Below are 13003 nucleotides of genomic sequence, written 5' to 3'. Positions count from 1 at the left end.
CTAACATTTGTCACGTGATGACTTTTACTCTTCGTTTCACACCAGGCTGTTGTTTTATTATTTCTGACCCTGTAGGCAGCTGTCCTATTTTGTCTATTCAACCTTAATGTACAGTTGTGGGACCGCACAACGCACCAAAAATAGCGTGCGCACACCGTGCATACATCGTTCACACACCGTCCGCACATAGTCCACACATGGTGCGCACAACTGTGCGATTAAGCAATCGTTCGCCCCGTTGTGCGCTTCTCTCCGCACAACTGTGCGATTTTGTATCATTTGTAGATCAAAATTACCGAATGACAAAAATACGGAAGGCTCGTATGCGATAATGTACACTGTGTATATATCTGTAATTTCTCATCCCAATAATCAAGATTATACAATTTCACAATGCGTGTTACACAGTATTACCGCGACCGTTAGGCTGTCAAGACTGGGTTTGGCTCCAAGGTAACAGAACAGGTAAATAACAATTTTATGAGTGTCCGGAGTTTTACCTGACCAGTGCCTGACACACAGAGCTGATATGCGATACCGTTTGACCGTAATGAATAGTATTTGTTATTTGCATTCGTTTGCCTATACCTCCCCTTCACATGGATTTTCACACCCCCGGCCTTACCCGACGAGTTACGTAAGTGCCCCAGGCAGGGAGAAAACTACGGTCCAGGTACATGTACAAAGTGGTTATGTTTACCTGTATACGGGATTGTGTTATAATTTTTCATGTGTCGATTAAGTTTGTTTAAAAACACAGAAAACACAATTTCTAAATACAAGAATGTATCGACAGGAAGATAAGTTTATAGATGTTGCTAGAATATAGAAACATACGTAAACATCAAGTCTATATGTTTAAACAAGAAACCGTATACATTATTAAGGCATTCCTCAATTTACACCAACCACGATTGTTATCGCACAACGTCCGTCCATCGTGCGCACAGATGTGCGCAAGCAATGATCGTCCAGCTTTTTATCGTTCGCCCATCGTGCACACACCGTTCACACACCGTGCACACATCGTGCGCACACCGCACATCGTGTAACGTTGTGCGATCCCACAACTGTATTTGAAGCCACCATTTGGTCAACAGGCGATAAATACTGACGTCATGCTTTAATCTAAATTTTTATTTCAATCAATCAAATCCACCAATATATCGAATTGCTCGTCAACACATGATATCAGCATTTGACTGATTTGCAAACACTATTTCAAGTTACTTTAGCGATAAGTTCAGTGGAACATTCTGCATGTAATAAATAGATCTAGAGGTTCTCAAGCAAATATTCAAACACATACATACCCAGGAAGATCCGGTCAGCCAATCAGAGAGTTGGCACGTGCATTGTCGTAGGGGTGCGATGGTACGCGGGTAGGTGCGCCACTTTACTACCGCATCGGTAGTAACATTGTATTTTTGTAATCATGCACATGGTTTAAGAATTTTAGATTTTTTCGATTTGGTTTGGATCAGTTTTATTTGTGTTTCCATATGGCAGTGAGAAGCAGTTTTATGTAGAATCCCAGATTTTTTTAAGCCTAAGCATTCAGGTCTAGTGCACCTCTTGTAGTCCCAGAAGGTTTTCAGGTTGGGTAGCTCGCTTGGTTTGTTTCAGGGAACTGTTTTGATAACTGCTATACAATTTCAATTCTTGTATTATCGTAAGCAATACAGCTTATTGATATTACATTACATGTATTATGCACAATACGATGTCATACAAAGTCAAGTTCAAGCCATGCACTATTAGGTTTATTCACTCCTTTCATAGACAAGAAGTGTGACCTAATTTCAAAAGCTTTACACAAAACTTTTCCAACATTATACAGTTCTGTTATATACGGATGGGATTTTATGAGGTATAAGAAGGAGAACGGGTGAAAAGGATTTGAATATATTGTGCTAAGGGTGTATGGTTGATTGTATTATGCTAATGTTGTGCTTCATTCATTAAATTCTGTCTGTGTACTGCACGCGACGGGCTAGTGAAGCAAACGTACATATGTGTTTGTTGTTTTCTGACGTAGTTTATAAGTAGACGTACTTGTCACATCAGGCGCAGGGTTGAAGCCATGGTACGTTATTATCATGCATAAGGGAATTTACGAGATGTCACGAGAGCAGAATCCAACGAATGGCGACTACATGCATGTGTTTTACAGGGTCAGAGGTAATGTTTATACAATACACGTGCTTTCATGTAATTGATAAAGATATATTACGTCACTCATCATTCATAACGACTTTATAATTCACTTATGAAGAAGTATAAAGAAAAAAAAGAACCAGCAGAAGCGAGCTGAAATAATTTACGGCACTTAAGAAAGTATAATTTAATTCCTTTTTGTTTTATAGCTTTTACACGTTTCACAACATGAGTATAGTATATGTACGTAAAATTTATAATGCAATTCATACCCGCTGATAAGACAAAACGAGCGAAGGTTAGCGACACGGTACCTAAACTATAACCTGACTGTGCTGTTCCCGTAAACTGAAGGGTAGCTTGTGGTATACTGATCATTTCTAAAAGTTAATTATGTTTAACCAGGGATGTGTAGTCACTACACATCCCTGCGTAAACCCATACAAAAAGAATATCTGAAAGAAATAAAAAAAATATCTCCTCGTAACTTAAAATTAGAAAAAGAGCGATATCAAAACATTGAATCGTCGAGTGTGTTATGTTTGTAATTTAGATGATGTTGAAGATCAATTGCTCGCAAATCAGAATGACATGTTTTGAAAACTTATTATATTAAAAAGCCAAGCATATTATTTAAATTGAAAGGATTATTGAGTGTGAAAAATGCAAAAGAAATAACGAACTCAGGGAAATACATAAAATTTGCAAATTCGAGAGGAACCTAAATATTATAAATAGGTATTGTTGCACTTGTAATTGTGTTGTGAGTGTGTGCAATGTTGTGTAATGTTATTTTGTATTTTGCACAGTTAATATCACACATTTTGTTACTTTGTTACTGGTGAGTCGAACGACTCAAAGTAATAAAGAACTTGAACTTGAACCAGGCGATGAGGCTACGTACATGTATGACAAAACATGAAATATTCTAGCACTTACACTTACATGTATTGAGCACAGACAAACAAAATGTTATGTAGCTTTGCCACTCATCTATTGTGGTGTTGTCTATAAAAAGTCTGGCAACGGTCAGAGACGTATACTTTAAAGCAAACATTTTCACTTGATTTTGTGTGCGGTACAATTCCCCATCACCAGTTTTACGAAAAATTGCTTAATTATGGAGACTTGAAATTTCAGGAAAATGTCATCATCTTCCCTCAATGCCATAACGTTTTCATANCCCCCACCCCCACTTCATCTATTATAGTCTTCATCATAATACTAGGGAATATCAGATAAAATGTCCTAACTTTACATATTATTGCAATACAATACAATTTGTTTTATTTAAGTGTCACATATCGATATATATTGAAACTACAGCAGATTTTACAAAAAGTAAAAGCTATTTCAAAATTTAAATCCATCAGTTATCGACATCCAGCCAAATCTGGCTTATGAGACACTAAAAGTCATTATCACACCATGAAATAAGTAAAATTTACTAGCACTGTACATAATTATATAATGTTAAAACATAGGTGCCTGTGATACATATGATATAAAGCAGCGTATAAAGTCGATCTTGTAAAGGTGTAACTGGACGAGAATACCGCCCGGTTTCGACTTTTAACTTAAATTTGTTTACACGACATTCCCAACTTCTCCGTTTTCATTTTGACCACTAATGTATTTTATAGATTAGTATATCGTGAGCGGTTCCATTAATCCTTAACCAGAGCCTACAGAACTCCACTTTCTGTTCCACGTCACAGGAACTCCAACCAAGATCGCCACTTGTGGCGATATTGGTCGCATTTCTTCCGGGGGGGAAGAAGTAGCGGCACGCTTTATTATTATTTCTCTGGTCAAGGTTGTGACATCCTTATGCCATTGTTGAATAAATTGGTCATGTAAGCTTGTTTAATGAATGTTTCAAAAATATATACAGTTCAGCACGAGTTACTAGTATTTCATTAATATAGTGTAATCATTTAAAATGACAACGAAGGGTCATTTCACGTTAACCGTACATCATATTGTACACATTACTCCATTATTTATGCAGTGTAATAGTAAACACATATTCAAAGTAGTTTCATTAAAATATTATAATTCCATTTATACCACATGCCTACCGTGCTATTAACCAAAACTTTATGACGGTATATGGTACGAATTGTTTTCTTCAATTTTATCTTACGAAGTATATTCCTGTAAAGTATAGAATACATGTATGTCTCAGTAAATATAATACTTCTTTGCATTCATTGAGACTGGAAGAAAAAGAAATGTCCCTTCAGAACAAAGGCATTGTGAGGAATGTACCTCCACAGACATGAGAAGTGTCAAAAATAGTAAACAGCTATGTATATTAAGGAAGTTATTCTTTGAAACTAGCAGAACCTCTTAGTTGATTATATTGTGTATTATGTACATCATCTCTATACATTCTCTATACATCGTTTTTTGTACATCATGTACCACATATAAGGGCAAATAGCCCAAGCTGTGAATTAATGTTGACAATATTGATATTTGTGATATTATGATAAGTGGAAATTATAATTCTTTTTCCTATCTACAGTGTATGTCCACACAAAATCAACTTGAGATTGAAATTTTGCTGACATAACTATAAAATAAAGGAAATATAACAACAACATTCAGTCAACTGTTATTGTATCAGTTGAAATTTATAGACAATGCATTACAGAATTTTAAACAATCTTTGATATTAAGATTAGTTAATGAATCTTTACGTAATCAACAATAATTTAAGATTTTAATAACATGTAGGCGGCTAGTACTGTACCTGTTATAATATCTGTAAAATCGTTATTATTTTCAGGTTAAATAAATGTATCCATTTTTTTAGTACTCATATCTCATCTACTACCACGTGTCATTATAATTCTTTACAAAGAAAATGGAATATTTCTCTGATTAAAGTAGACATAAGTTCTTAATTATGATATGTATATCAATACCATCTACATCATTTTGAAACAGACTATAACCAAATTGTGATCAGGTGTGAAAATTGAAATGTATGCTAGGTGAGACTAGGTATTTTAGAAATGTATGCTAGGTGAGACTAAACCCAGGATTCAGACAGGTAAGATTTACCAGTAGAAAAGTCAGTATAGATACCTCCATTTTTATGATCGATAAAGAAAACCTATATTCTTATTAATACTAGAGTTACGTATCATGAATGTAAAAATTACATATATTTAGTACGTATTATTTTTCTTATTCATAAAAGTTTCCTACATGCACGAGCTTGCCTTTCAAACTGAAATATATATATATAATAACTCCCGTAACAATATACACGTACAATGTATACTTAAACAAGAATCAACTACATTTTCATAATAAAATAAAATCTGTATAACCAAAAAACCTGTTTATCTGTGAATGAAATTTAATTAATAGACAGGGTATAACATGTATGCATTTCAAATCTCCGATGCATGTATTTGCATGTACTAATAATTAAGTACATTATCAGTCTTCAAATCATACGAAAAATCTAAAAGTGTATGGGAGTATTAAAGACGATATAAAAAATAGAAGTAGAGGTACTGGATCCTTAACACAGGAGTCTAAAATTATATCATTTTTTTTTTATTATTATTAGGCTAATTAATTATTACGTTTCTCGTTAAAAAAAACCGTTCCAAGTTTACTTACTGTCAATATTGTAATGCGGATTTACCTCTTCCGGAAATCGGGGTCCGGTCCCCGGATTTGATATTAGACACGGAAGCACGTTATCCGGTGTTCGTGGAGTTTTACCGCCATTAAAAGGTTGCACTGAAAACTCGGACGATCTTTGTGTTGTTATTGAAGAACACAGCCAGCCATCCGGCATAACAAGTGGTGTCAGTAGTGGGAGTTTGCTTATACGCCCTGCAGGGAGTCCAAAACCCGTTTCTTTTTGTGTAATGTATTGCAATTCGTACCTCAAAGTGGACAGAGGTCTGTTACAGGTAATCGCGCTGCATTGTGTGTTTGTGGGTTGTTACTTGTCATTTAAATGATTATTTTGTAATTTGATTACTATAACTCATTTATTATTTTCAAAAGTAAGAGCACAATAACCAATTTACTCGGTTTGGGTAATTTACTGTTTTGTGTGCCTATATTTAGCCTGTGTTTCTGTACTTTCGTTTTACATGTATTTTCGTATTGGTGTTCACTGCGAACACTAAAATTGTTTCCAAACGAATCGTTCACTGCGAACGTTCAAACATTATCTTTCAGAGGTCGGAGAAGGATCTCGTAAACTACCTTAAATCACACAACGTGACAATACCACCTCACGAGGCAGATTTGACCCCCCCTGCTAGTATCCGACAGCAAAGGAAAGCGCCTTGCAGTGGTACACAGGGGCAGTAATCCAAAACTTCCAATACAGTTCTCATGTAAAGGTGGTGCAAACTCATCAACCCTAGTATCCCTACTAAAAGAACAAATTCCCATCCTCAAGCAGGAATTTGGTAAACCTGTTTATGTTTATTTCTGGGCTGGTACATGCGACATAACCTCAAAGCAAGGCGGTTATATAAACATTTCTGGTACCTGTGTTAACACTGTACACAAAATTATCAACTGCTACAAAAGAGCGAGGGACTACACAATAAAACAGGGGTGCAAAATTAAATTTATTGGGAGTACCTGTTTATTCGGTTAGCCTTTACAATGATGTCCAAAGTCACCAAAATCCGAGCAAGTTTCTAGAAACAGATGCTGAAGTTGCCAGCCAGGCACACTTCTTGAACTCTCAAATTGAACTTCTCAACACAGAACTTGGTACCACAACACTTAATTTCAATGCTGATCTTCGTGATTGTCANGGAACGAACGCCAAAGTGGGTTTAGCAAGGAAGGAAAGGAATGTTAGAGATGTGGTGGTAAGGGACACCTCCAAAGAGATTGCAGCTCTAGGAGATCAAGATCGCCCACACCACCGAACAGTCCCCGTTCTCGCTCACCACAGCATGATGTTAAGATCACCCGGACCAATAGGACAGAGAAAAGCATTATCGTCCCAGTAACGGTCAATGGAACAGCAACTGAAGCGGTTATTGATACTGGGGCCGACGCCACAGTCATCTCTGAGAAATGGGCAAATGAAATAAATTTGCTGTATGCTAAGCCGAAGAAAGAAATTCGTTTAATGACAGCTGAGGATGGGGCAGAGATGACAGGATTAGGTGTAGTCACTGCGACTCTCCAAATTAGGGAAGAGGTGAGGGAATTACCAGTTGTGACAGCTCCTATCAGAGACAACATACTGGTGGGCATTGATCTACTCCAGTCTGTACAGGCAATTATCCATACTGGAGAAAAGAACCTGGAAGTCAACGGAAAAGTAATCCCAGGACACTCTCAGTTGAACAGATCTGGGACTGCTATTGCCAGGAGTATAGTTAGAGTACATGCAGATGTTGTGGTGCCACCAGGAAGTGAGAAAATAATCATCAGAAGATTGGAGACGCCATCAGACACTTCTCAAGCAATACTGGAGGCATTCAATCATCATAGCGGAATGCGAGTTGGGTCATGTCTTGTCTCTATGAATCAAACTATCCCTGTGAGAGTTCTCGACCTGAAGGATAGCGAGATTAAACTCACAAATGGCACATTTCTAGAAAAAGTTGAAGAAGCTTACCTAGCTTGGGACCCAAATATGAGCAGGGAGCCTTCCGTAAACACCAGTGTCGAGCCAGAACATTTACAAGAGGCCCCTGGGACAAACGGAGAGGTTCCGTTGCATGTACAGGATATTTTTGAAGAGTCCTCAAAAGGACTGTCATCAAATCAAAAAGAGGATCTCTGTATGCTGCTGAATGACTTTCCTGATATATTTGCTAAGGATGACTACGACCTAGGCAGATTCAGCGGAGTCAGACATAAGATTGACACAGGTGAAAACAAACCTATACGTCAACCCGCAAGAAGGACACCATTGGGTTTTCAAGCTGAGGAGGACGCCCATCTACAAAAACTTCTTGACACTGGTGTTGTCATTCCATCTAGTTCTGAATGGGCATCACCGGTAGTACTTGTTCGCAAGAAAGATGGTGGTGTGCGTTGGTGCATAGACTATCGAAAGGTGAATGAGGTCAGTGTAAAAGATGCTTACCCACTTCCAAAAATTGAAGAGTGCCTTGATACGCTTAGTGGTGCGACTCTATTTTCCACCGTAGACTTAATGAGTGGCTACCACCAAATTGAAGTTGATGAGATGGACAGATCAAAGACCGCCTTTGTCACCAAACAGGGGCTCTTTGAGTACACCAGAATGCCTTTTGGCTTATCCAACTCTCCCTCAACTTTCCAGCGTGCAATGGAGCTCGTACTTAGAGGGTTTCAGTGGGTCATACTTCTTATTTATCTGGACGATGTGATAGTGGCATCCAGGTCTTTTGAAGAACATATGCAACATCTGCGTCAGGTTTTCTCCCGGATCCGTGAACACGGTCTGAAGCTGAAAGCCAAGAAGTGCCGTTTGTTTCGTGAGGAAGTCCTCTTCCTGGGACACATTATTAACGGTGATGGAATCTCCACCAATCCAAAGTTGGTAGATGACGTCCTGAATTGGCCTGTGCCAAGCAACTGTAGGGAGCTTCAGTCTTTTCTAGGACTTACCAACTACTACAGACGGTTCGTTCAAAATTATGCAGAGATCGCTCTGCCACTGCATGACCTCACACGGAAGGAGGTAAAATTTGTATGGGAAGACCGTCAGTGTGAGGCATTCGAGGCCCTGAAGAAGGCAATTACCACTGCTCCGATATTGTCATACCCGTTGGAGAATTGCAAATTTGTCATAGATACGGATGCTTCTAACAGGAGTATAGGCGCCGTTCTTTCGCAAGTCCAAGATGGGGAGGAGAAAGTTGTTGCATATGCAAGTAGAAGACTGACCCCTGCACAGGAGAAATATTGTGTGACACGACGCGAACTTCTTGCAGTTGTTGCTTTCTGCCAGCATTTCAAACATTATCTTCTTGGCCGGAGGTTCTTATTACGCACAGACCATAGCAGTTTGTCATGGCTTTTCCGATTCAAGTCACCACAGGGACAGCTGGCGAGATGGCTAGAGGAGGTCAGTCAATACTCTTTTGACATCGAACACCGTGCTGGGAAGCTGCATGTGAACGCTGATGCCATGTCACGGATTCCGGATCACGATTCGTGCCCTTGCTACTTCGCGGGTGCCACCGTTGAAACTCTACCCTGTGGAGGATGTATGTACTGTGCAAAACTACAGACTGCGTGGGAAAGATTCGAGGAGGATGTTGACGATATTGTGCCTATAGCTGTTCGTTCGGCGGAGGTAACTGCTGTCGAAAAACACTCTGAGACCGGAGAGGACTCTAATACGAAGGACGATATTCCTCAATGTAACTGGCTACAGACCAAAAGTCCGATGGAACTTCACGAAGAACAGATGCAAGATGAGGATCTAAAACAACTGTATTCATGTGTGGCCAACAGCGAGACAGTTCCTCTGGGTGAGGCGCAAGCAAGAAGTCCTGCTCTGCGGAAGTATCTACTAACCCTTCAGCAGTTCAAACTGATACACGATGTTCTCTACTACCAGTGGGAGGCAAATGGACAGGAGTCACTGCGACTCCTGGTTCCATTCCAGATGAGAAAAGAGATCATGCAGGCATGTCATGAAGCTGTTTACTCCGGTCATCAAGGGGAGAATAGAACTCTGGAACGAGTGAAGAAAGACTTTCACTGGCACAACATGTCGATGGATGTGAGCATATTTGATCGGAAATGTCATGTATGTGCCGCTGAAAAGAAGAGTAGTAGAACAATGAGAGCACTTCTTCAGACCTACATCTGCGGAGCGCCAATGGACAGGATACAATTGGATGTCGTCGGGCCTTTTCCTATCAGTGATGCTGGGAACAGATACATACTTGTCATCATCGACCAGTTCACCAAGTGGGTCGAGGCTTACCCAATTACACAACAGGACAGTAACACGACAGCAAAAAAACTGGTTNTGAAGAAGGCAATTACCACTGCTCCGATATTGTCATACCCGTTGGAGAATTGCAAATTTGTCATAGATACGGATGCTTCTAACAGGAGTATAGGCGCCGTTCTTTCGCAAGTCCAAGATGGGGAGGAGAAAGTTGTTGCATATGCAAGTAGAAGACTGACCCCTGCACAGGAGAAATATTGTGTGACACGACGCGAACTTCTTGCAGTTGTTGCTTTCTGCCAGCATTTCAAACATTATCTTCTTGGCCGGAGGTTCTTATTACGCACAGACCATAGCAGTTTGTCATGGCTTTTCCGATTCAAGTCACCACAGGGACAGCTGGCGAGATGGCTAGAGGAGGTCAGTCAATACTCTTTTGACATCGAACACCGTGCTGGGAAGCTGCATGTGAACGCTGATGCCATGTCACGGATTCCGGATCACGATTCGTGCCCTTGCTACTTCGCGGTTGCCACCGTTGAAACTCTACCCTGTGGAGGATGTATGTGCTGTGCAAAACTACAGACTGCGTGAGAAAGATTCGAGGAGGATGTTGACGATATTGTGCANTATGAGGTCCGTGGCCGCAAGAAGGCTTCAGTTCTTCACCATGACCGGCTAAAACAATATTTGTCTGAGGTCATCCCGGCCTGGGTTACCAAGATAAAGCATGATCTTGGTACCTCCTCTCTCCCAACGATTGCTGAGGAAGACCATCTTCCAACCATGGATAAGAAGTTCGGGACTGAGGAAAACCACCCGGAGCCGCAGAACAGCCAACAATCGCTGAAAGCCAGTTTACCAGAAGAAGAGCCTAAGACGCCTGTGCCAACTGGGATGTGTTCACAGCGAACCATCTCAGATGAACAATCCCGGTCCTAGCGTTACGGCCGGGCATATAAGCAGCCTACCAAGCTTGACCTTTAGCAGGAGCTAAAGGGGTCTGGATGGGGGTGGTGTAATGCGGATTTACCTCTTCCGGAAATCGGGGTCCGGTCCCCGGATTTGATATTAGACACGGATGCACGTTATCCGGTGTTCGTCAAGTTTTACCGCCATTAAAAGGTTGCACTGAAAACTCGGACGATCTTTGTGTTGTTATTGAAGAACACAGCCAGCCATCCGGCATAACAATATTAATTAGTTTTTTATTCGGTAAGCAGGTGGAAACACTTCTGACCATAACTTACTATTATCTGTGTGTCGCGTTGATCTGTTAGCGTATGTCAGGTCTTTGTGATGAATATATATTACATGTACCAATATTTGATCGACCTTTATCTTTATAAATCGCGCGACATTTCTGTTTGTTTCACACTCATCCATTATGGAAACGAAATGGCAAAATTTAAATCATTCGTATGTGCCTCAATCCTCGTAGCCTACAGTGTACTGACGTTTCTTCCTATGCATTGTGGGTATGTTCGTTTTAGACATTTTATATGCTTCCGCTTTTTATGTAAATCCGTTCTTGTCACCACAAACGAATCACCGTTTGTAAACGTCATCCGTAGCACTTCCGTCCCTTTTGCGTAGCACTTGCGTACCATTTCCGTACCATTTGCGTAGCACTTCCGTACCGTTTGCATCCAAGGTGGAACAGCGAACGTGTACGGGTCTGTACATTCTGAATTCTAAAACTGCATATATATTAATGTACATTGTACCAAAAAGCCACGGTTCCAGTGATAGGGGTGTCAAAGTTGTTTTAAAAATCCTTTCGTGATTAATTATAGGGAACTCGATGAGTATCCTTAAAAGAATATACTTCTGAGTACTGACGATGAAAAGAATTAGTCATTTATCACCATAAATATGATTAAAAAAACAATCATTGCGCTTCCTAAGGTGATACTTGTATAATTAAAATGTGAGCTTTTGATTAATAGGAGGACATAAGCAAGTTCCCATCCAGAAAACCTTACCTCTGTATGTAATAGTCACGGTGTCTATGACGGACTGTATCTGTAGATCTACCTGCCACCAGGCCTCGTTCTGACCTTCCGCCGTGTGTGTACAGCAGTTGGAGTTCATATATGTTAGAACGCATCCGTCTACGGCTTTAGAGCTGTTCCAGATTTGGTTGACAGAATTTTGGGAAGTGGCTTTACCAAGGGCGATGTTTTCTGAAATAGAACATAATGATGATTACTGTTATTATGAGTAAATATGACTATTAACCATTTTTGTTATATTTTAAGGTTGTTATGAATTCTATCATCAATTTGCACGATTTTTTGGATATGGGATTCAATCGAATGTTTTTGTGTGTTTGTTACTTCAACATATATCCTTCAATTTCTAAAATACTAATGAGAAATCAAAGCAATCGTTAGAGAGAATAGTATTCCCTTCATACACAGATGGAATGTGAAATGTTCACCACAATTCATTACACATTAGATGCAATGCGGCTATCTAGTATTAACTACAACGTAGATGAGTCATCTCTGTTTTGGTGAGGATTTATACAGGTATAAGCTAGAGTCGTTTTCATTGAATAAAAACAATTCAACTACAGTTGTAGCATCAGGGTTTGGTTTGGTTTGGTTTGGCTTGGTTTGGTTTGGTAAGGGGGTCCAATCCTTCTTACAACTACGGTCATATGAAGACAGTGTTCGATTGGGTCACTTAAAGGTCATTTTAAAGTGTGATTTCACTGAAATATTATCACATTGACACGGTAACATAACATCAGGCAGGTAACGTTATTCTGACTTAGGGAAAACCAAGTTGTCAATGAGACATCGGCGTCGGTAAGAAGGTAGGAAACAATATAGGTTTCGGCTGTCGGATAGGGGGCAGCTGATGAACTTGGTACTACCTGTATCCACAAGTGGTCATCTCTTACGATTTCATAATTTGGATACAACGGCTGTATTT

The sequence above is a fragment of the Mizuhopecten yessoensis genome, unplaced genomic scaffold (genome assembly GCF_002113885.1).
Source record: "Mizuhopecten yessoensis strain PY_sf001 unplaced genomic scaffold, ASM211388v2 scaffold8393, whole genome shotgun sequence".
Lineage (NCBI taxonomy): Eukaryota > Metazoa > Mollusca > Bivalvia > Pectinida > Pectinidae > Mizuhopecten > Mizuhopecten yessoensis.
The sequence above is the reverse complement of the archived record's forward strand: the minus strand, read 5'-3'. Positions refer to the sequence as shown.